Here is a 24,581-nt window from a genome sequence, read left to right on the forward strand (position 1 = left end):
CCAATCTGATTATCAGAACACTTGGACTTTTCAGTAGAGGCAAGTGAAGCTCTGAGTCCCAGAAGGAGAGCTCATGTCCAGTGCAGCACCCCCTAAAAATATAAATTTGGTATTGGCTAGCAACATCTTGCCAGGACTTGTTTATATTTCTAGACTTCTGTGAATGTTATCCACATTATAAAGTATGTTCCAAACATCAGCTAAAATCACATTTTTTATTTAATAGAGGTAGACGATACCAATGCTGACCTATACGGAAAATCCTGGAACACCTGACTTCTAAGAAGTAATTAAGACAAACAAATCCTAAGACACAAGGTAACCTCATTGGCACTTGGAAGGAAAGTAGAAGTTTTAAGGCTTTTTGTAGTATTTTATGGGTCTGTACAACTGGCAGGCCTACCAACAGCCAAAGAGACAATTATAGGGTAATTATAGGGTAAGACAATTACCCTGAGAATTATGGCATCTCAGGGTAAAAAGAAACTTACCTCACTGTACACAAAAAACACTTATCAAAGATGTAATGACTCTCAGAATCAGTGATATTGTTTTACTCAAGATTTGGGAAAGATGTAGGCACAATATTAAGTCTAAAGATTATGTCAGCTCAAAGGATCAAACAAAACATTATAACATGGTTTCATCCACTATGATTTGGGAGAAAGGTTGATGTGGGCCATTTTTAGAAAATCTATAATTAAATAGCTGCAAACAAAGATTTCTTGATATAATTCAGAACACTTGGTGGGGCTGAGCTGTTAAAGAATGTACAAAGATTTATTGAAGCAGAAAGAAGAAAATTAAGGGGTGAGGGACAACAGTGCAGGATAGAGGGGGACTGGAGTAAGAAACTGTCCTAGCCAGGAAGAAACAACCATGCTTATTAGTAAAAATTAAAATTCAGAATGGAAAACAGAATCCAAGAAAATACACAAACACATAATGCATTTTGGGGTGATAAGATCATCTTTTCAAATGTACTCTTACTACATTTTTACTACCATTAAAATTGAGTAAAATAGAGAATAAGAAGCCAAAAAACAATGTCAATGATTCTGTTAGCTTCACAGCTGAAATTCACTGCGCTCCAGCCTGGCGACAGAGTGAGACTCCGTCTCAAGAAAAGAAAAAAAAAAGAGCCAAAGACCAAGAACGAGTACAAATTATAAGTCAAACAAGTAAGGCCTTCCACTCATGTATCAAGGCTTATTATAAAGTCATGCTAATTAAAAGAGTATAGTCAGAGTTAGACTAATAAACCAATATTTTAAAAATACAAAATGTGGAACTTATCTCTCCAACTGTGGAAAACTGAAATATGACAGCGGTAGCATTGCATTCCAGTCTGGGGGAAGGGATACATTTATTCAGTAAATATTATTAGGGCAATTCATTATTCAAGCAGGAAAAAAATCCAGATTCCCATTTTATGTCACTTGGAAAAATAAATTCCAGGTAAATTAAAGAACTAAGTATGAAATATAAAACTTAAAAGTTTTCAAAGAAACTATAGAATAATCTCTTTGTGACTCCAGGGCAAGAAAAGATTTATTCAATAAATGAACAAATACATAAACAAAAAATCCCATACTCTAAAAATATATACAAACAAATGACTGTATTAAAATTTAAGACTTTTATACATAAAAAACAGACCTCTGGAAGAATATATGATATCTGTATTAGTAACCAAATACAAAATATTAAATTAATATTAAATAAATATTAACATTAAATATTAAAATTAACATAGAAAGTTTAAATTTATATATCAATCAGAGAAAGAAAAAACAACAAGGAAATGGATAACATAAATGAACAGGCAATTCACAGAAAAGGAAATCCAAATGACAAATAACACAGGAAAATATACTTATCCTAATTAGTAATCAGGAAAATTCAAAAATAAGGTTTCCTTTCATACCCATCAGACTGGAAACTGCAAAGTTTCTCAGAGCTAAGTGTTGGGCTCATGTGGAGCAACAACAGTTCTCATATCTTTCTGGGATGCACCTACTTCACAAAGCAATTTGGCAACATTTGATAAAAATGAAGATGCACAGTCAATTCACTTCTGATATGTACTAGTATTTTCAGTGCAGCATTGTATTTAATAGCAGAAGAAAAGGAAACAATCTAAATGTCCACCAACAAGAGAATGAATAAATGAATTGTGGTTTATTAACCCAATGTAAAAATGAAAGAACTAGAGCTGGGCCAGGTGCAGTGGCTCACACCTGTAATCCCAGCACTTCGGGAGGCCAAGGTGGGTAGATCACGAGGTCAGGAGTTCAAGACCAGCCTAGCCAAGATGATGAAACCCCGTCTCTACTAAAAATACAAAAATTAGCCAGGTGTGGTGGTGGGTGCCTGGAATCCCAGCTACTCAGGAGGCTGAGGCAGAGAATTACTTGAATCCGGGAGGCAGAGGTTGCGGTGAGCCGAGATCAGGGCATTGAACTCCAGCCTGGGCAACAGAGAGAGACTTCATCTCAAAATAAAAAATAAAAAAAAAGAACCAGAGCTACATATGTCAGCATGGGTAAATCCCTTTCACTGAGTGAAAAAGAAGTGGGAAGGAACACAAGGAAAGGAAAGACATTGGTCAGTGGATACAAAGTTATAGTTAGATAGGAGAAAGAAGTTCTGGTATTCTATTGCATGGCAGGAGGACTATAGTTAATAATAATGTACGTTTCAAAACAGCTACAAGAGAGGATTTTAAATGTTCTCACCACAAAGAAGTGATAAACATTTGAGGTAATGGATATGTGAACTACCCTGATTTGATCCTTCCCTAATGTATCAAAATATCACATTATACCCTATAAATATATATAATTATTATTTGTCAAATAAAAATTTATTTAAAAGACAATTTGCAAACATATATATGTATTACTTATTTTTATATACACATTTACCATGAAATTTAAAAATAAAAGCAAATAGTTATAGATAGTAATTATATTACATAAATGTGCAATAAAAGCATATGAACATTTATAAAGCTGTTAAACATTAAACCTCTGACAGTAATTGACTCAGAGAAGAAAAAAGGGTAATAGGACTGGAGATAAATACAGAGCAGGCTTCAACTCTATCTGTATCATTTTCTTTCTCTCCAAAAATCTATAATAAATATGGCAAAATGTTAACATTTGAAAGATATGAGTAGTGGGTATAATTTATTCAACAAATACTCACTAGAATGTGTCAAGCACTGTTCCAGGCTGGGGATACAGCAATGACTAGGACATCAAAGTCTCCAACCACACAAAGCTCACATTGTATTGGGAAGATGGACCACATAAAAATAAAACAAATTTCTATGATAGATAGTTAAGTGCTGTGAAGAAAAATAAAGCAAAAAAAAAAGTGATTGAGGGGGAGTATTCTGGAAAAATTGCAGAGTAGGGAGCACCAGAAATTTGTCTTCCCACCTAGACAACAATTATACTGGCAGAATGTGTCTGGTTTAACCATAGCTGAGAGCTGTGTACGTGTTGCTGGAGCAGCTTACACAGCTTGCTGGAGCCAGAATGGGCAAAACAAGCATTGTTCTCCAAATACTAGGGATCTGTGTTCAGATTACTGATAGCTGCTTCTGATCACAGATTTGCAGACAAAGGGCAGGTGACCATTGCTATTTCACTCCTTCTCATTGTTGCAAGCCCCTCCCCCTCCAGCTGAGGTGACTTTCAATGGATTTAAAAGGCCAGCACCATTTTTTTCTTTCTTCACTTTTCTTTTTTGTCTTTTTTTTGGATCCAGACTTTAAAGACTATGACTTTCAAAAACAACTGCATCAGAAAAATGAGAAAGTGACCACACATGTCCAGGGAAGGGTACAAGCTCAGAGAAGACCTGAGAAAACCTTAAGTTTAATATTCAGGATGATCCTTGGTAAAGAGACAACCTACCACAATAAAAAAATAAATAAATCAACAATAACAGAAACAGCAAACCCTGGCAAAAGGAGTTTTCCAGAGAATCTGATTTCCAGAGTTACCACATTATTAGATTCAAATGTCCAGTTTTCAACAAAAATATCAAAAGGAATACAAAGAAACAGGAAAGTTTAGCACATTAAAAGAAAAAAAATACATCAACAGAAACTGTTCCTGAAAAAGACCTGATGGAAGAGCTACTAGACAATGATTAAAATGATTGTCTCAAAGATGCCCAAAAAACTAAAGGAAGATGTACAGAAAGTCAAAAAAATGATGATAAACAAAATGGAAATATCAGTAGAGATAGAAAACCTAAAAAGATACCAAAAAGAATTGCTGAAGCTGAAAAGTACAAAAACTGTAATTAAAAGTTCGCTAAAGGAATTCAAAGGCAGATTTGAGCATGCAGAAAAAAGAATCAGTGAACTTGAAGACAGGACAATGGAAATTATCTAGTCTGAGAAACAGAAAGAAAAAAAGGTTGAAGAAAAGTGAACAGAGCCGAAGGGACATGTTGGATACCATCAAGTAGATTAATATACACATTGTCAGAATTAAACGAGAAGAAAGAGAAAAAGGGGCAAAGAGAATATTTGGAGAAATAATGGCTGAAAACTTCCCAAATTTGATAAAAGGTATGAATATAAACATCCAATAAGCTCAATTAATTCCAAGAAAGATGATTTCAAGACAGAGAGAATCTTGAAAGCAGCAAAAGTAACTCATCACATAAAATGGATTCTTAATAAGACTCTCAGCAGATTTCTCATCTGTGACTTTGGAGGCCGGAGGTAGTGGGCCAATATAGTCAAAGTGCTAAAAGAAAACAACCTGTTAATCAAGAATCCTATATCCAGCAAAATTGTCCTTTAAAAAAGTTAGAAATTATTAGGTTGGTGCAAAAGTAATTGCAGTTGTTATTCTTCAAAAGAATTGTTATTCTTCAAAAAGAATAACAATTACTTTTAAAATGGCAAAAACCACAATTACTTTTGCACCAACCTAATAAGCTATTCCTAGATAAATAAAAGTTATGAGAGTTAGTTACTGCTAGATCTGCCATGCAAGCAATTAAATAGTTCTATACAGTAAATCAAAGACATATGAAGAAATAAATATCTCAACTAAGGTAAATACACAGGCAATTAGAAAAGCTAGCATTTTCGTAACAATGGTTTGTAACTTTTTTTCTGTATTATTTAAGAGACTAAAGCATTTAAAAGAATTATTAGTTTATGTTTTGGGGCACAAAATGTATAAGAATGTAATTTTGTAACATCAACAACTGAAAGGGGCAAGAATGGAGCTATAAAGAAGCAGTTTTTATGTGTTATTGAAGTTAAACTAATAAAAATTCAAAATAGTGTTATAACTTTAGTATGTTAAATGTCATCCCCATGGTAACCACAAAGAAAATAGCTATAGATTATACACAAAAGGACATTAGAAAGGAACTCAAAATTTTTACTACTAAAAAAACAAGTAATTACAAAAGAAGACAGCAATGACAGAAATGAGAAACAAAAATGCTACAGGAAAATTGAAAACAAGTAGCAAAATTACAGAAGTAATTAATAATAATTACTTTAAATGTAAATGTATTAAACTCTCCAGTCAAAATACAGATATTGGCAGAATGGATCAAAACACATGCTCCAAATATACGCTATCTATAAGAGACTCACTTTCAATCCAAAGGCACAAATAAGTGGAAAGCAAAAGTATGGAAAAAGATAGTTTATGCAAATAATTACCAAAGAGAGCAGAGGGGGCTATACGGATGTCAGGCAAAAGAGACTTTAAGTCAAAAAAGATTACGAGAGAGAAATATATACATGCATGTATATATTCAAAAAGCTTCAATACAATTATAAGCATTTACACACCTAATAACAGACCATCAAAATATGAAGCAAAAGCTCATAGAATTAAAGAGAGAAATAGACAGTTCTACAATAATAGTTGGAACTTCAATATTCTACTTTTAATATTGAATAGAACAATCACACAGAAGATAAGGAAATAGAGGACTTAGACAACACAAAAAACCAACCAATCTATTGAATATATATATATAATATATATATAAATACACACTGTATTTGTCAATTCTCACATTGCTATAAAGAATGACCTGAGACTGGGTAGTTTATAAAGAAAAGAGGTTTAATTGATTCACGGTTTCACAGGCTATACAGGAAGCATGGCTGGGGAGGCCTTGAGGAACTTACAATCATGGCAGAAGGCAAAGGGGAAGCAGGCATGTCTTACATGGCTGGAGCAGGAGGAAGAGTGAAGGGGTAGGTGCTACCCACTTTTAAAAACAACCAGATCTCATAAGAACTCGTTTACTCTCATGAGAACAGCAAAGGGGAAGTCAACACCATGATCCAATCACATCCCACCAGGCCCCTCCTCCAGCACTGGTGATTACAATTCAACATGAGATTTGGGCGGGGAAATAAATCCAAACCATATCACACACACTATATATATGTTGTATTATATATAATATTATATTATCTATTAGATCAATAAACCAATAGATCTAACAGACATATGCAAAATATTCTATGTAACAACAGCATACGCATTCTTCTCAAGTGCACGTAGGACATTTTCCAGAATAGACCATATATTAGGCCACAAATTAAGTCTTATATTTAAAAAGATAGACATCATACGAAGTATCTACTCTGATGACAGCGAGAAGTTAGAAATCAATAACATAAATTCATAAATTTGTGGAAATTAAACAACACACTCTTAAATCACCAATGGGTCAAAGAAGAAATAACAAGGGAAATTAGAAAATATTTACAGGAGAAAGAAAATTAAAAAAAAAAATACCAAAACTTATGGGATGCAATGACAGCAGTGCTAAGGGAGAAATTTATAGCTTTAAACACATTAAAAAACAAGAAACATCTCAAATCAACAACCTAACTTTACAAATTAAAGAACTAGAGGCCGGGTGCGGTGGCTCATGGCTGTAATCTCAGCACTTTCAAAGGCCAAGGCAGGTGGATCACGAGGTCAGGAGTTCAAGACCAGCCTGGTCAAGATGGTGAAACCCCATCTCTACTAAAAATACAAAAATTAGCTGGGCGTGGTGGCGGGCACCTGTAATCCCAGCTACTCAGGAGGCTGAGGCAGGAGAATCACTTGAACCTGGGAGGCAGAGGTTGCAGTGAGCCGAGATCACGCCACTGCACTCTAGCCTGGGCGACAGAGCAAGAGTCCGTCTCAAAAAATAAAATAGAACAAACTAAACCCAAAGCTAGCAGAAGGAAGAAAATAATAAAGATCAAAGCAGAGATAAATAGAGAAGAGAAAAATCAATGAAACCAAAAGTTGGTTCTTCAAAAAGATGAACAAAAATGACAAATCTTTAGCCAAACAGACTAAGAAAAAAAAGAGAGAAGACTCAAATTATAAAAATCAGAAATGTAAGGACATTACTACTGATTCTATAGAAATTTTAAAAGACTGAAAGAGAATACCATGAACAATTGTACACCAATAAATTGAATAACCTATACGAAATGGACAAACTCCTAGAAACACAAAACATACCAAGACTAAATCATGAATAAATGGAAAATCTGAATAGACCCATAACTAGTAAGGAGACAATCAGTAATCAAAAATCTCCCAACAAAGTACAGCCCTGGACCTGATGGCTTCAGGGGTGTATTCTATCAAACATTTAAAGAAGTAAAACCAATCCTTCTCAAATCTTTAATTTTAAAAAATTTAAAAATTTTTTAAATATTAAAAATTTTTCTTTAATTTTTACAGAAAGATTTGAGAAGGATCTTTAATTTTAATCTAAAAATTAAAAAGAAAGGAACACTTCCTAATTCAGTCTTTGAGGTCAGCATTACTCTGATGCCAAGAACCAGACAAAGACACTATAAGAAAACTACAGACCAATATCCCTTATGAACACTGATATAAAAATATTCAACAAAATATTAGCAAACCAAATTCAGCAGCATCTTAAAAGTATTATATGACATGACTCAGTGGAATTTATTCTTGGAATACAAGAATGGTTCAACATACAAATATTAGTCAATGTAATATAACACATTAACAGAATGAAGGAAAAACAACACATGATTATCTCAATTGATGCAGAAAAAGCATTTGACAAAATTCAACACCCTTTCACGATTAAAAACACGCATACACACACTGAAGAAAACTAGGAACAGATGGAAACTATGTCAACATAATAAAAACCATATATGAAAAACCTGCAATGAATATCATATTCAATGACGAAAGACTAAAATCTTTTCCTTTAAGAAAACAAAGAAGCTAAGCACAGTGGCTCATGCCTGTAATCCCAGCATTTTGGGAGGCTGAGGCAGGCAGATCGCAAGGTCAGGAGAACGAGACCAGCCTGGCCAACATGGTGAAACCGCGTCTCTACTAAAAATACAAATATTAGCTGGGTGTGTTGGCGGATGCCTGTAATTCCAGCTACTCAAGAGGCTGAGGCAGGAGAATTGCTTGAACCCGGGAGGGGAGGTTGCAGTGAGCCAAGATCGCGCCATTGCTCTCCAGCATGGGTGACAGAGCGAGACTCCATCTCAAAAAAAAAAAAAAAGAAAACAAAGAAAGGATGCTTCCTTTCACCACATTTATTCAACATAGTAACATAGTACTGGAGTTCTAGCTAGACAATTAGGTAAAGAGAGAGAGAGGTCAAAATTGGAAAAAAGAATAAAATGATCTCTGTTCCCAGATGATATGATTTTATCTGTAGAAAATCCTAAAGATTCGACAAAAACACTGTTAGAACTAATAAGTGAATTTAACAAAGTAGCAGGAAACAAAATCAACAGACAAAAATCAGTTGCATTTCTCTATACTAACAATGAACTAGTTAGTTCCTTTTGGAAAAGGAAATTACAAAAACAATTCTACTTAAAACTGCATCAAAAAGAGTTAAATACTTATGAATCAACAAAGGAGGTAAAAAACTTAAGCAACAAAAAATACAAAACATTGCTAAAATAAATTAAAGGAGACATAATAGAAACACACCTCATAGTCATGGATTAGAAGACTTAATAAGATGTCACAATACTATCCAAAGTGATCTACAGATCCAGTGCAATCCCTATTATCCAATGACTTTTTTGGCAGAAATAGAAAAACCCATCCAGGGACATATTTTCCTCTATCCTCCCTAGGCTGGGGCTGTCTCAGGTCTTGGGACTCTGGCAGGGGACTGCCGGGCAGAGGCAAAGGGACTGCAGCCTCTGTGGTTGGCCAGGCCAGGCTCCAGAGAGAAAAGCAAATGCTGGGCTAGGGTAGGGGCTGGGTGGGGGCAGATCTGGTGCCGCTGGCAGGAAGCACTTTATCTCTGACCTGGCCAAACATCCTCCAACCCCAAGAGAAATGGCTTTTCCTCCCAGACCAGAGCTACAGGTGGGCCAGGAACATGGACTGCAAGTCCAGGACAGGTGAACACTGGGTCTGCCTGCCAGAGAAAGGTTTTCTTCATCACTGTCTTTTTGGCACGGCCTGACTTTACACTGTGTGGGTGGTCCCAAGAAGCATCTGAAGTGAGCAGCAGCCCCAAAGCATTGGATGCTGGATGAATTAACCGGTATGTTTGCTCCTTGTACATCCACTGGTCCCTACAAGCTGAGAGTCTCTCCTCATCATTTTCCTAAGGAACTGACTTAAGTATACCCTGACAGGAGATGAAGAAAAGAAGATCTGCATGCAGCAGTTCATTAAGATTAATGGCAAGGTCTGAACTGATATAACCTACCCTGCTGGTTTCATGAATGTCATCAGCATTGACAAGACCAGACAGCATTTCCATCTAATCTATGACACTAAGGGTCACTTCGCTGTTCATCCTATTACACCCCAGGAGACAAAGTACAAGTTGTGCAAAGTGAGAAAAACCTTTGTGAGCACAAAAGGAATCCCTCATCTGGTGACTCATGACGCTTTCACCATCTGCTACCCTGATTCCTTCATCAAGGTGAATGACCCCATTTAGACTGACTTGTAGATTGGCAAGATTACTGATTTCCTCAAGTTTGACACTGGTAGCGTACGTATGGTTACTGGAGGTGCTAATCTGAGACAAACTGGTGTGATCACCAACAGAGAAAAGACATCTTGGATCTTTTGATGTGGTTCATGTGAAAGATGCCAATGGCAACAGCTTTATCACCAGGCTCTCCAACATTTTTGACATTGGCAAGGGCAGCCACTGCTGAAGACAGAGACAAGAGACTGGCAGCCAAATCAGTGGGTAAAATGTTCTCTAAGTTACATGTTAGAAAGGTCTTTGTACTTAATTAAAGATAATACAGCATGAAAAAAAAGAAAGAAAGAAAACCCCACCCTAAAATTCAAATAGAAGCTCAAGAGTCCTGAATGGTCAAAACAATATCAAAAAAAGAACAAATCTGGGAGACTCACACTTCCTGATTTCAACATTTACTACAAAGCTACAGTAATTATAACATGTGGTGATGACACAGGATAGATGTATAGATCAGTGGACTAGAATTAAGAGTCCAAAAATAAACTTTCACATATATAGTAAATTGATTTTTAATTGGGTACCAAGGCCATTCAATGGGTAAAGAATAATCTCTTCAACAAATAGTGCTGAGATAACTGGATATCCACATAGAAATGAAGGAAGTTGGACCCTTACCTTACATTACTTACAAAAAGTAACTCAAAATGTATCAAATACCTAAGTGTAAGACCTAAGATTATAAAACTTTTAGAAGGGCAAAAGCTTCATGACACTGGATTTCACAATGATTTCTTGGATATAATACCAAAGGCACAGGCAACAAAAGAAAAAAAATAGACAAATTGGACTTAAAGAAAAATTTTAAACTTTGTGCATGAAAAGAGTAAAAAAGGCAACCTACAGAATGAGAGGAAATACTTGCAAACTATATATCTGACAAGGATTAATATCCAGAATATATAAAGAACTCCTAAAGCTCAACAACAAAAGATCCAATTTAAAAACGGGCAAAGAACTTGAATAGACATTTCTCCAACAAGAATATATAAATGGCCAATAAGCATATGAAAAGATGCTCAACATCACTAATCATTAGAGAAATGCACATCAAAACTACAATGATATACTACTTCACACCCATTAGAATGGCTACTATTTAAAAAAAAAACAAAACAGAAAATAAGAAGTGTTGGTGAGGATGTAGAGAAATTGGAACCCTTGTGCACTGTTAGTAAGAATGTAAAATGGTACAGCCACTGTGAAAAACAGCACAGAAGTTCCTCAAGAAATTAAAAATAGAACTATCATATGATCCAGCAATTCCACTTCTGGGTATATGCCCAAAATTATTAAAAACAGGGCCTTGAGATATGTGTAAACCCATGTTCATAGAAGTTATTCACAATAGTTAAAACATGGAAGCAATCCAAGTGTCCATCAACAGATAAATGGATAAACAAAATGTGGTATATACTACAATGGAATAATATTTAGCCTTATAAAGAAATTCTGACATACGCTACAACAGAGATGAACCTTGACAACATTATACTAAGTGAAATAAGCCAGTCACAGAAAGACAAATACTGTATAAGTCCACTTATATGAGTTACTTAGAGCAGTCAAAATTATAGAGACAGACAGTAGAGTGGTGGTTGCCAGAAGCCGAGGGGAGGAAGAAATGTGGAGTTGTTATTTCGTGGGTACAGTTTCAGGTTTACAAGATAAAAAGAGTTATGGCAGCCAGGTGTGGTGTCGTGTGCCTGTAGTCTCAACAACTCGGGAGGCTGAGGCGGGAGGATGGCTTGAGGTCAGGAGTTCAAGGATATAGTGCAGTATGACTGCGCCTGCAAACAGCCACTACACTCCAGCCTAAGCAACATGAAACTCTATCTCTTTTAAAAGTTTTAAAATTTTAAAATAAATTTTAGCCTGGGTATGGTGGCTCACGCCTATAATCCCAGCACTTTGGAAGGTCGGGGCAGGCAGATTGCTTCAGCCCAGTAGACCAGCCTGGGCAACAGGGCAAAACCATGTCTCCACAAAAAACACAAAAATTAGCTGGGCATAGTGCTGCATGCCTGTAATTCCAGCTACTCGGGAGGCTGAGATGGAAGGATCACTTGAGCCCAGGAGGTTGTGGCTTCAGTGAGCCAAGATCATGCCATTGCACTCCAGCCTGGGTGACAAACCAAGGCCCTGTCTTGAAAAATAAAATAAATTTAAAAAAATTTTTTTAGGAATTACGGAAATGGATGGTGGTGATGGTTACACAACATTATGAACGTATTTAATACCACAGAACTGTACGCTTAAAATGGTTAAGATTGTAAATGTTATATGTATTTTAACACAAAAAACTGGAGGTGTGTTATGTGTACATTTTAACACAATAAAAAATTACAGGTGTGGTGGCTCATGCCTGTAATCCCAGCACTCTGGGAGGATCATTTGAGCCCAGGAGTTTGAGACTGCAGTGAGCTATGATCACACCACTGCACTCCAGCCTGGGCGACAAGAGTAAGACCTTGCCTTGAAAAAAAAAAAAAAAAAATGGAGGAAAATATTTATGCAGGGGTGGGCAGTATGCCATTCAAACAGCATGGATTCAGCCCAGCACACTGGCTCATGCCTATAATATCAGCACTTTGGGACGCCGAGGTGGGAGGATTGCTTGAGACCAAAAGTTGGAGACCAACCTGGGCAACAAAGTGAGTACCTTGTTTCTTAAAGAAAAAGAACAAAACAAACCAAAAAACCCACAAAAAAATAAATAGTACAGTTAATGGTTAGGAAGGCTACTCTGAGGAGGTGATGACTGAGCACCTAGATGTAAACTAATTTAAGGAAGCCAGTGATGTTTAGGAATGTTTTCTTCTACATGAAAACAACATAACATTTCCTAGAAACATAAAAGAAGACATAAATATCTAGAGAGACATTCCATATTCCTGGATGAATACTCTAAATTATCTCATTTTTTTCTCAAAATTAATTGACAAAATAATTCTAAGATTAATCCAGAAAAATAACTGATATAGAGTAACCAACAAAATACTGAAAAAGAAGGATACTACAGAGGAATTTGATCTCCTAAATAATAATAAATCTTGAAATCCATATTAATTAAAATACTGTTCAAGAACAGAAAAATCAATAGGGCAAGAATGGATTATTTAAGTGTTATTACAATTGGGCAACCGTTTTCTAAAATTTAGATTCCTAACTCATTCCTCACACCAAAATTATAGATGGCAGAACCTGCAGAAATGAAAATAAGCATCTCTGAATTTCGGCGTTTTTTAAAAAACCTAGAACATCGTAAGTTCTCAAACACTGTATGGCAAATGAATTAATAAATGAATGAGATGAGACATAGAGCCCCTTACTGAGGAAATGAAAGGAGTTACCTTGCATTTTATTATTTGTTTAATTCACTCGTTTATCCATTTAATTCACCTATATCGAGCACCCACTTGGTGCCATCAACATCTCAAGATATAGGAATGACTGAAGTCTCAACATGTCCAGGAAGGTCGATCATATTTCTCACAATAAAGGGCTCCACCCAGGTCCAACTTTCAAGCAGATCCCCTTTTACCTAAAAGGTACTTAGCATTCTGGAAGCCTCAGTATTTGTTCCTTCCATTACAGGAACCCAGATGTGGTCTGCTCACAGTACTAACGAAAAGAGTGGATCTTCTAATTCATCTTCCTCAGCAGCACAAACTCTTCCCACCCTAGGAGCAGAAACCAGGCTGAGATGTATGGAAGCCTCCAGTACTAAGCTACCCAGACAGAAAGCAACATCCAGGTCAAAGCATCACTGTCTGACCACATGACCCTTCTACACCTGGGCCCCCAAGGCACTGCTAGGAGTCAACAGCTCCACCTGGTGACCAGAGGCTGGCCTTCATCAAAGGCTCAGGCACTGCAGCAGTTGAGAATTTCTCTTTATGGGTATTTCCTCAGGCATAAATAAAGTAACTAAAACATATGTTTTCATTGTCTGCTACTTATGGAATAAACATTAATGTTTTGTGTTTTCAAAGCTATTTAAGTCAAAAAAATCCTTTAATAATGTTTATGGAGAACTGAAAAATTGTTACTGGAGGTCTCACAAAAAAAATCACAGTGAAAAAACAAATAATTCTGTGCAAAAGTCTGTTTATTAAACCTACATTCATCTTACAACAAAATCAGAAGTTAATAACTAAGGTGTCACTGATTTCAAGACTATTTCCATCAAACTTTAAAGTTTGCTCATTTTTCATTTAATTAATAATTTAATACCCACCCCCCTACCAACACAACCCATGGGGAGACAATAAGTGTAAAGCTCTGACAATATAAAATGCTGTGGAAAATAATCCTGTCAGTCATATTGATAGCTAGAATGATTTGCCAGTTTTTATAGCCATCATAACAGCAGCCTGTGATTTGAAATCTCATAAAAACAGGAAGCTGTGTGCTTAAAGACATGCCTGGAATTCCTGATGTGATGGGAGACAATTGTTGTGATCTGTTGCTGCCACCAGCAGGCCATTCTCACAAAATGGTATTTTCCCCTTTGCTTTTTGTTTCCAACTTATCTACTGATATTTCTTGACCACCACATTCTTTAATCAGGATAAATAATTAGATAAAAAAACAAATCTTTTTCATGGGTATCCTCAGTAACAATCACTTCTTTAAAATCTACCATATATAACCTTTTTAAAATTTATTTAACAAACAGGCTTAATCTTTCTGCTTATCTTTTATTCCTTTTTTTTTTTTATAAGCTCCTAAATCCTTGCATTTTTTAAATCAGGTTCCTGGTGAATATATCTTAATATGAGAACAAGTGATCCTGGCATAAAAGGTAGAAGCCCACAGTTCATCACACTGATGACTGCTATAAGATATTCCTTAAATTTTCATTTAGCTTGTGAATTTAAGGCTGGTGCATACAAACAAGTTCTATAGACACATCAACCTGGGATCAGATCCAGCTTCTTAGCATTGTGCTCTTGGGAAGCATTTAACCTTTCTAGGCATCAGTATCCTCCCTGTAAAATGAGGATAATAATAATACCCATGTCTTAGGATTGACAAGAGGAATAAATGAAATAATGCATATAAAGCATTTAGCAAAATGTCTGGCACATAGTAAGCCATCAATGAATGACTCATTATTATTATTAAAGTGTAAAAATTAAGACTTCCATACAATCAGAAGCCAAATCAATGGGAGAGTTCTGACTAGAACCTCCAAATCTGCTGATTCCAAGCCAAGGGCTCTGAACATCGTATTGCAATGATGCTTTCTATTTATCTAATTAAGATGAAGACTCTGGTTCTTTTGGGATAGGCCAAGATTGCTGAAAACATCACTTTTCAAATATGAAATCCTTTTTAAGCCCAGAATTAGACAAACCATTAGGTTCCACTGGACGTCCCTCCTACATCTGAAAACAGCTTTCTCCCCCTTGGATGACAGAAGTGGTATTTTTATGGTAATATTTCTCATAAGAAGCAAGTACATGAGATTCCTCTTTAAGTTCTGAAATTTCTTTCTTTTGCAGAGCTTCAGATAAATAAAGCAGCTTTCCATTATGTGTTTCTGTCTAGCAAGGCTATTCAATATGTTCATGGTGGAGCATAGGCATGAGGGGCGCTCTCCAGCACAGTTAGTGGAAACAATTTCTAGTCTAGTTCAAAGCAGTAACTAAAGCCAGGTTCCTTTGATGTCTTACTGAGAAAGCTGCCCTGCAGCATAAGACAGGGCAGTGTGAATTCCCGTCTAGCCTTGTGGCTGAAGTTTTGTGGATCAGGAGCTGGGGAAGACCAGAAATGCCAAAGGTCTACTTTGCCACAGAGAAAATAAGTGAAGTGACTGTGTCTCAATGGTAAGTCTTGCATAGGTACCTTTAAAATATTGTCCTATAATTAGATTTTTATCTCCCTTTCAACTTGAACGAGTAATCATTCTGGACTTGCTGTCTCATCAAATGTTAAATTATATACTAATTATTCCTATGTCTGCAATTCTTTCTAAACAAGGATTTCCAAAAACTTTTCCACCCTTTGGAGGTTAACTTACTGCATGGAAACTAAATACTGGAGGTTACTGAGTACCAAGATTAGAGGGGGAATTTACAGTGTTTGCTTCCCAAATTAGCTTTATTAAAGGGACTAGAAAGTTTTATAAAGGGTATGGATTGTTAGCAAGTGATAGAAAAATTTATTGATCTCAATCCCATCTCAATACACAGGCACCAGAGCCTTCTTTATTGCCCGTTATGTTTTTTAAGGCTCTAGTTCTGCACAATCAATGGTGGTTCACAGCGTGTGGGAAACAAATGGACAGCAATGCTCTTTGGCATTTGGTCAACCCTCTGAATCATGTAGCTCTTTCCCATCTTTTAAGGGTGTAACCCCTTCTAAGAATTTTATTGCCAAAGACAATATGACAATATATCTAACTGATCTCAAAGCCACTTTTTAGTGCCTCCACTACAGAGAAAGTGTTTGTACTCATCCAGTGGTCTTTTCCTGTCCCACATTTCCCTTTGTTTCCATAGAAAGGTTGGACACCTCTGACCATTCTTCAAGTCCTCGACAATTTGCTGAGCAGATACTCACCATGGGCCAGGCTCTAGGACACCATGGGAAAAACTGAGGCAGAAGCACACTCAGCATTTAAGGTACAGCAAGGGGGAGAGTGGGAATGAAGTGTAGTTAGTGAGGGGAGATGAAGTCAGAAAGATAATGGGGCCAGATCATGTTAGGCCTGGAGGCCACTGTGAAATTTTTAACTTAGACTCTGAGCGAAAGATTGAGGGAAAAACGTAATAAATAATTTTTTCCTTTGGTAATTAAGAGCAAAATTACCAAATGATCAGGAGTAGATAACTAGTATTAGGAACTATGTTTCCATCACCCTAGGCATTGCCAGAGGGCCTTCCACAGACACACCCAGGCACCTCAGGATTGAGCCAGAAGTTCAGAGAGGCCCATAACCTGGTTTCATAAATTAGCCCATGAACTGGGGTCTGAACAGGAGCTTTGGCCCCACACCATTCACCTTCCTCTTGCTTTCTTACACTTGCCCACTCCTAATTTCCCTAATCTCTGCCCCAGGAACTTCTCATTAATCATTAGACTGAGCAGGATAGTGGCTGCTCTGTATGATAAACCAAGTCCCTTATTCCAGCTGGCATGCCCTTGACTTTGCAGAGCTGTGGCCCCTCCTAACTGCCTCTGGACTCTGGTGTAACGCGTGAGCTGGCTTAAGTTAGTTTAGCCACTGAGTAGAAAAGAACATAAAGGCCAGGAAGGAAAAAAAAAAACATCACTCACAGCCGCCTTAGAGCCACCTCGTTTGATGCCCCCTGAGTTAGAAACTGATTTCCAAGGCCAACCATGGGGAAAAATCTGGCTACATTCCAACCTTATCGTGTTTAATGAGGCCTCATGATGAAAACACAAGGCTTCTCCTTGATGATTCCCTCCTATGGCAGAGGTCTGAATAAATAAAGGAAGAAATATTAGAGCAGCTGGTTTCAGATAATAAAGCTAGCAGTATATGATTTACTAGTGATTGAAATTTAAAATATGAATAGGATTCAGAGGATAAAGGTTAAGGTGACACACTATTGCTACAGTTATTGCTAACAGAAAATAGTCATTACTTGTTAACATTTCTAAAGCGTTGATATAAGCCACAGGCTATCAGCACTACTGCTGCTCTCATTATGACAGATTAAATAATAATCATATAAATAATCACTCAGTCCAAAACTTGATAACAAATTCGACAATGCCAAAAACAAAAACAAAAACCATAGCCTATATGTACACCAACCTTCTTTGCAAAGCTCTCTTATAAACTACTTTTTCAAAGCTCCCCACCATACCCAGTATCTAGTGAATGGCTTTACCATTGGTGTCATTAAAATTGTACTGACTGGCCATTGTCAGAGGGAAGCGCTTCTTCACCTTTCTGGTGAAGGGAGCTCAGTTTATTTAACTCCTGGCCTCCCTTTGCAACCTGTTTCACCCTTCCCCTTGGGAGATAGTGACTTCTCTGACTGGTAAATTTATCAAGAATATCTCCACCTTGACGTGTGGTTAATTTGATCAATGGGATGTAAATGAAAGTGTGGTATGCAATTTTGAGAATAAGCCCTTAAGAGGAAGTCTTCTCCTTCTCTTTCCTGTTGGCTGAAATGCAAATATGATTACTGGATCCAGTGTATACCACAAGGTGGAAGCTGCATAATAGGGACTGGGGAGCCACAACAAGCTAGGAGCTGGGGTCCCCAGCGACTGAAATTACACCAGCCCAGACTGCCGACCCAGACTTTCACCTGAGAAATAAACTTCTGCCTTACTTAAGCCCCTGTATTACAGGTTTTCTGACAATTACAGCCACAAAATAGCAGCAGGGAGTCCAAGAATGCTGGGGGAAAAGGCACAGCCCAGGAAAAAGTGATTAGAGGATACCCAGAGAAATAAGTCCAAATAAAAAGGTTTAGTGACTGAGATTAAGCATGAACAAAAGGTATATAAATAAGAGGAAAAAACAAGCATTTGGCAAACCATACTAACAAGTCATGAACTTATATTTATACACTAAGATTTGTATTCATGTACATATAATGGATCCTTGTTAATAAGCATAAATATATTAAATGAATATTCATAAAGCACTTAGAAAAGTCCCTGGCATGCAATGAGTGCTACACAGCTGCTATTAATTTAAAATAAAATAAATAAGAGTAAATGATGTGATGGTTAATTTTATGTCAACCTAGCTAGACTATGGTGCCCAGTTGTTTGGTCAAACACTAGTCTAGAGGTTGCTGTACAGGTATTTGTGGATGTGGTTAACATTTACACTAAGTTGTCTTTAAGTAAAGCAGATTACCCTCTATAATGTGAGTGGGCCTCATTCAATCAGCTGAAAGCAATAAAAGCAAAGACTGAGGTTTCCAAAAGAAGAAGGAATTCCTCAAAACTGCAACATGGAAATTCTGCCTGAGTTTCCAGCCTGCTGGCTTACCCTACAGATTTTCGACTTGCCAGCCCCTACAATCCCTTTAGCCAATTTCTTAAAACAAATAAATTTCTAAGTATATATAGATAGATAGATAGACAGACAGATAGATGTATATAGATAGATATAGAGAGATATAGATTATAGAGAGAGATCTCATATTGTTTCTGTTTCTCTGAAGAACCCTAATACAAATGGAAAGTTAAAATAGGCCTGCAGTAGAAGTCACTGGAACCCTTTGTTGACAACCAGCAGGTGGGATAAAGGACCCACTAGAACCTTGCTCAGTGCACTGTCACTCCCCATCCCAACCCTACTTTCATGGCCCTGAGGAACAACCTCTAAAGAACCTCAAAAGTTCAGTTACCCTCCTTCCCTTGCTGCTGTTTTAGAGCAGAAGATGAAAGGGACCACGATGGTCACAGTTCATCCTAGAACTAGGAGTAAATGCTTACAGGTATGGGGTTTCTTTTGGGGGTGATGAAAATGTTCTGGAATAAGACAGTGGTGACGGCTAAACAACATTGTGAATGTACTAAATTCTACTGAATTGTACACTTTAAAATAATCAATTTTATGCCATATAAACTTCACCTCAATAAATTATTTTTAATTATGATTTATAATATGTGAATTTTACCTCAATTTAAAAAAACTGCAAAAAAAAAAAAATGGAAATATCTCCACCTTCTTCCTCTTGGAAATGAGTTTGCGTGTAGAAAACACAAGCTCTCAAGGCAGGGTGCAGTGATTTTTGGCTGTAATCCCAGCATTCTGGGACACCAAGGTGGCTGGACTGCTTGAGGCTAGGAGTTCAAGACCAGCCCTGGAAAGATAGCGAGACCCTGTCTCTACAAAAAATAAAATAAAATTAGTCAAGCATTGTGGCACATGCCTATTGTCCCAGCTACTAGGGAGACTAAGGTGGGAAGATAGCTTGAGCCTAGAAGTTCGAGGCTGCAGTGAGCTACGATAGTGCCACTGAACTCCAGCCGGGGCAACAGAGCAAGATCCTATCTCAAAAATAGCAACAACAAGAAAACAAAAAACACAAGCTTCTTCTGTGCCTCCAAACCCTGAAGCTTACCTGGGAAACATTTCCTCATGGGTAGGATAGAGCTCAGTATTAACAACCCACTTGGGTAACAGATGTAAAGCCAAGCCAATCAAGTAAGCTATTACCAAAAATGAAAGGGATATTTTGACCTCCATATGTACTTTTTGTTTCCCACCTTAACAAAGTATGAAAGCTGAAGGAATCCCAGAGCTGATGGCTCCCACTAATGGTGGTTTTCCACACACACTCAGTCTTGTCTCACATGACCATATGTATCCTCGGTACAGAGAGACTGAGACATTTGGAAGCCTAGCCTGGACTCATAAGAGTTCCACTCTGCTTTTGCAATCCATGCTTTCTCGTTGCCTGCTGTGTATGCTTTCTTAAAGACAAGTAAACCTAAAGCTGGATGCAGCCCACAGTGTCTTGTGACCTTGTGTTTTTGTCTTGTGACCTTGTGTTTTTGTCTTGAGTTGTCAGTTTGAGCAATCTGAGCAGAAAGAGTGGTCAATCAAATCAACTGCTTCAATTGTAAAATACCATGTCTATTGTTCTGTGAAAGGATAAACATAAGATTCAGATCTCATGAAATTCACACACCCTAATCCAAAACCCAATTCTTTAATTAATTCACTTGAAAAGAGAACATGATATGAAACACTCACTTTAGTTCATTTTTCTTCTCACATATACATCTGTCTCAGGAACCTGGCATGGTGAAATCATAGAAAAGGCAGGACAGTGCACTGGAAAGAGCTTCAGATTTTGAGTTAAAAGAGGGGCTGGTGTTCAAGTTTCAGCTCTGTCACTGAATGATCTTGAATAATTATTTAATCTCTGTAAGCCTTAAATCTGTAAAACGGAGATAATAGAGTATTTGCTCTGTTCAACTCTCAGCATTGTTGTGAGGAGCAAACCACTTATCTGTAAAGAGCTAAATAAATGTAGATTATCACATGTTTCAAGCACCTGATTTTCATGTGTTCATTTTGGTCTGCTTCAGAAAATCATTGATCCTATCTTATCTCATTTATTTATATTAGTCCATAATGGCTATACTGCATACATAATAAACAGAGGTTTATAAATACTAAACTTTTACTTAGCACCATTATATTTATGTAAGAGACAGAAGCATTAGATTGACATTCCTATAGATTTTCTTTAAACAAATGTAGCAGTTGTAATTTTGTTCCACTCAGATGCTAAACAATGGTATACATCTGTATTGGTCAGAATTGTCCAGAGATAAATAGATATATAGATATATAGTTATTATGGGAATAGACTCGCATAATTATAGAAGGCAAGAAGTCCCAAAATCTGCTGTCCCAGTCTGAGTCTGAAGGCCTGAGAAGGGGATAAGGGGTTGCTATAGTCTGAATGTTTGTGTCCTTCCCAAATTCATGTTGAAACCATATTACCAATGTGATATTAGGAGGTGGGGTCTTGGGGAGGTGATCAGGTCATGAGGGCAGAGTCCTCATGAATGGAATTAATGCCTTTATAAAAGAGGCCCAAGAGAGACTCCTTGTCCCTTCCACCATGTGAGGTCACAGCTACACAGTGCTATCTATGAAACAGAGAGCAGGCCCTCACCAGACACTGGCTCTGCTGGTGCCTTGTTCATGGACTACCCCCGCTCCAGAACTGTAAGAAACAAATTTCTGTTGTTTATGAGCTATCCAGTTTATGGTATTTTGCTATAGCACCTCAAATGGACAAAGACACGGGTGATAGTGTAAGTCCCAGTCTGAGTTCAAAGGCCCGAGAAATAGGAGCTCCAATGTCAGAGGGTAGGAGAAGATGGATGTTCCAGCTCAAACAGAAAGTAAATTTACCCTCCCTGCCTTTTCGCTCTATTCAGGTCCTCAAAAGATTGGATGATACAAACCAATGTTGGTAAAGCAAATCTCTTCTATAGGTAAAGGCTAGTCTCTTCTAGAAACACTCTCGCAGACACATCCAGAAATAAATACTCAGGAAGGATTTTAACTCCCAATTTCAAATTCTAACTTGATCTATAATTACTATATAAACTATGCATACCCCCAGAGATGAAATTTTAAATAATAAAACAGGGAATGGGTACAGTGGCTCACACCTGTAATACCAATATTTTGGGAGGCAGAGGCAGGAGTTTGAGACCAACCTAGGCAACACAGCACGATCCCATCTCTACTTCAAAAAAAAAGGAATACGTGAAAATAAATACATTGCAGGTACAAAGGATTTTTTTTTTTTTTTTGAAACAGAGTCTTGCTCTGTAGCCCAGGCTGGAGTGCAGTGGCACAGTCTCGGCTCACTGCAACCTCTGCCTCCCGGGTTCAAGCGATTCTCCTGCCTCAGCCTCCCAAGTAGCTGGGACTACAGGCACGTGTCACCACGTCCAGCTATTTTTGTATTTTTAGTAGAGATGGGGTTTCACCATGTTGGCCAGGATGGTCTCGATCTCTTGACCTTGTGATCTGCCCACCTCGGCTCCCAAAGTGCTGGGATTACAGGTGTGAGCCACCATGCCCAGCCAGAATTTTTACACTGTAGACATCTATGATGTTATATTTCTTTTAACTACTCAAAAAAAGTCTTCAGTATTTTGTTGACATTTCCTCAAAAAATAAAAATAAAGGAATTGTTAATTTTGGTCTGCTTTGGAATTTTATTATCTTCTTACTCAAAAAAAATAATTTTTTAATAAATCTAAAAAAATTGTAAAGATTAAATCACACTGAACACTTCAGGTTTTCAAGTGTAACAAATTCCAATAAACTATTGTCTGTCAATAAGGTACTTTTTTTTTTTTTTTTTTACAGTTTTTACATCATAAAAGCTGTATTCTGAATTGGTATTGGTTTTGTGAACACAGGATCTTAGGGATAGAAATTTGTAATGGTGTGAAGCAAAGATCACAGGTTAGCTATAGAAAAGTGCCACAGGAAACTGGTCTAAACCAAAAACATGTTTTTATCATACAAGGTAAGACAAAATAATATCCCTTTCTATCAAGTCATGTTGAAGCCTTCATTGAATACCAAAATAGCATATCTACAAATTCCTCTAGGATACAATATATTAATTTGGGAACAATTCAGAAAAACAAAGCCATAAGCTAATTATACATATTGTTTGCTGTGAGTCACAGTCAAAATTTTAATCTTGCCACATAATATTAGGACACAGTTGCTCAGGCAATGTGACTGTAGGCCATAATTGAGCCACTCAAATGAAATGCCAGCCAGATTTTTTTCACTTGCTCCTTTGTCATACACCCTTTTAAATGGATGGATAGGCTGTCTAGGAGTTTAGTTCTGCAGATCAGAGCTGCTCATGTTTAAATTCAGCTTTAGTAATTCAATCCTAATGAAAACGTGACTGAAATGTATTTGCATTGTCGTTTAGAACCAGAACATTGTGACATAAAGCTGTGTGAAAGGTGTATTTGTGTAATTAGAAATGAATTATGTATGTGACTTAAATTATTACCCATTGCAGTGACAGCTTCTGTCAGCTCATGCAGCAGATTGACAGATCGCAAAAACAAAAAGGGAAGTCTGGATGCTGTCAGAGGCAAGAAGAAACTGCTGCCTCTGCTTTCTTCAGTGTTGAGCACAGCTCCATGCTCAGCAGTTGGCGTAAATAAATACCTTGAAACTGAGATCTATGAGCAAGAAACATGATCAAGGTGGTTAAAGAAGTAAAAGAGGTTAAGTACCTCATTCATTCATTCAATTACTAAATAGCTATTCTATGCCAGGTCCCATACAAGGTCCTGAGAATATTAGGGTAAGTAAGATTAAATCCCCATCCTCAAAGGAGTCCACCAAGAGAGAGAGGGAGAGCATGCGAGCACATGAGCATATGGACTGGGAACACAGAGAAAGGGAAAATTCTTATAAACAGCACCTCTCACACGAAAGCTGCTTTATACGTGCAAACCAGGTGTTAAGGTCCCTTAACATGTGGATAAAATGAGTCTAAACCCCCATAAATGCCTGGCTTATCAAAGTCCAAAGTCTTCCTCAATTCCCAGAGGGCTATCTTCTGTACTTCTCAGCCTCTCAGATCCCATGCCACATATGCTACCTTTATTCCATGTCACATGGGTTCTCCCATGAAATTCAGCCTCTTCTGAAATTTCTACTGCAAAATCACTCTCATGCAGGATACTGGAAGATTTCAGAGTGAGGCAGAGAAATGGATGGAAGGTTACTTCCCACACTACTTGGCAAACAAACAACTTTATGAAGAACAATAGGTATCCACTATAAAAACAGGGCCCAGCACCCTTACCTAAGGAGCTGAAATGTTCCTTTTGACAGATTTGTCTTGAATTGAGATAAGGGTGCTGGGCCTTTCTACCCAGCATCCACCAGTCTCAAATGTTGGCCAACCAGGGGAGGAGCATAATCTTGGGTGAGGCAGATCTTCTCAGCTGAGGGCTATTCTTGGGGAAGAATTTGGCTATAAGTGGCCCACAGGTGATGCTTCTGGCAGCTGCAG

The 24,581-nt window shown here is 37.3% G+C and overlaps 1 pseudogene; it reads left to right on the plus strand.

Annotated features, from left to right (window-relative positions):
• The first annotated feature begins 9,524 nt into the window (after positions 1-9,524).
• Positions 9,525-10,214, plus strand: LOC107976513 (small ribosomal subunit protein eS4, X isoform-like; annotated as a pseudogene).
• Positions 10,215-24,581: the final 14,367 nt, after the last annotated feature.

Source organism: Pan troglodytes, chromosome 7 (genome assembly GCF_028858775.2).
Source record: "Pan troglodytes isolate AG18354 chromosome 7, NHGRI_mPanTro3-v2.0_pri, whole genome shotgun sequence".
Lineage (NCBI taxonomy): Eukaryota > Metazoa > Chordata > Mammalia > Primates > Hominidae > Pan > Pan troglodytes.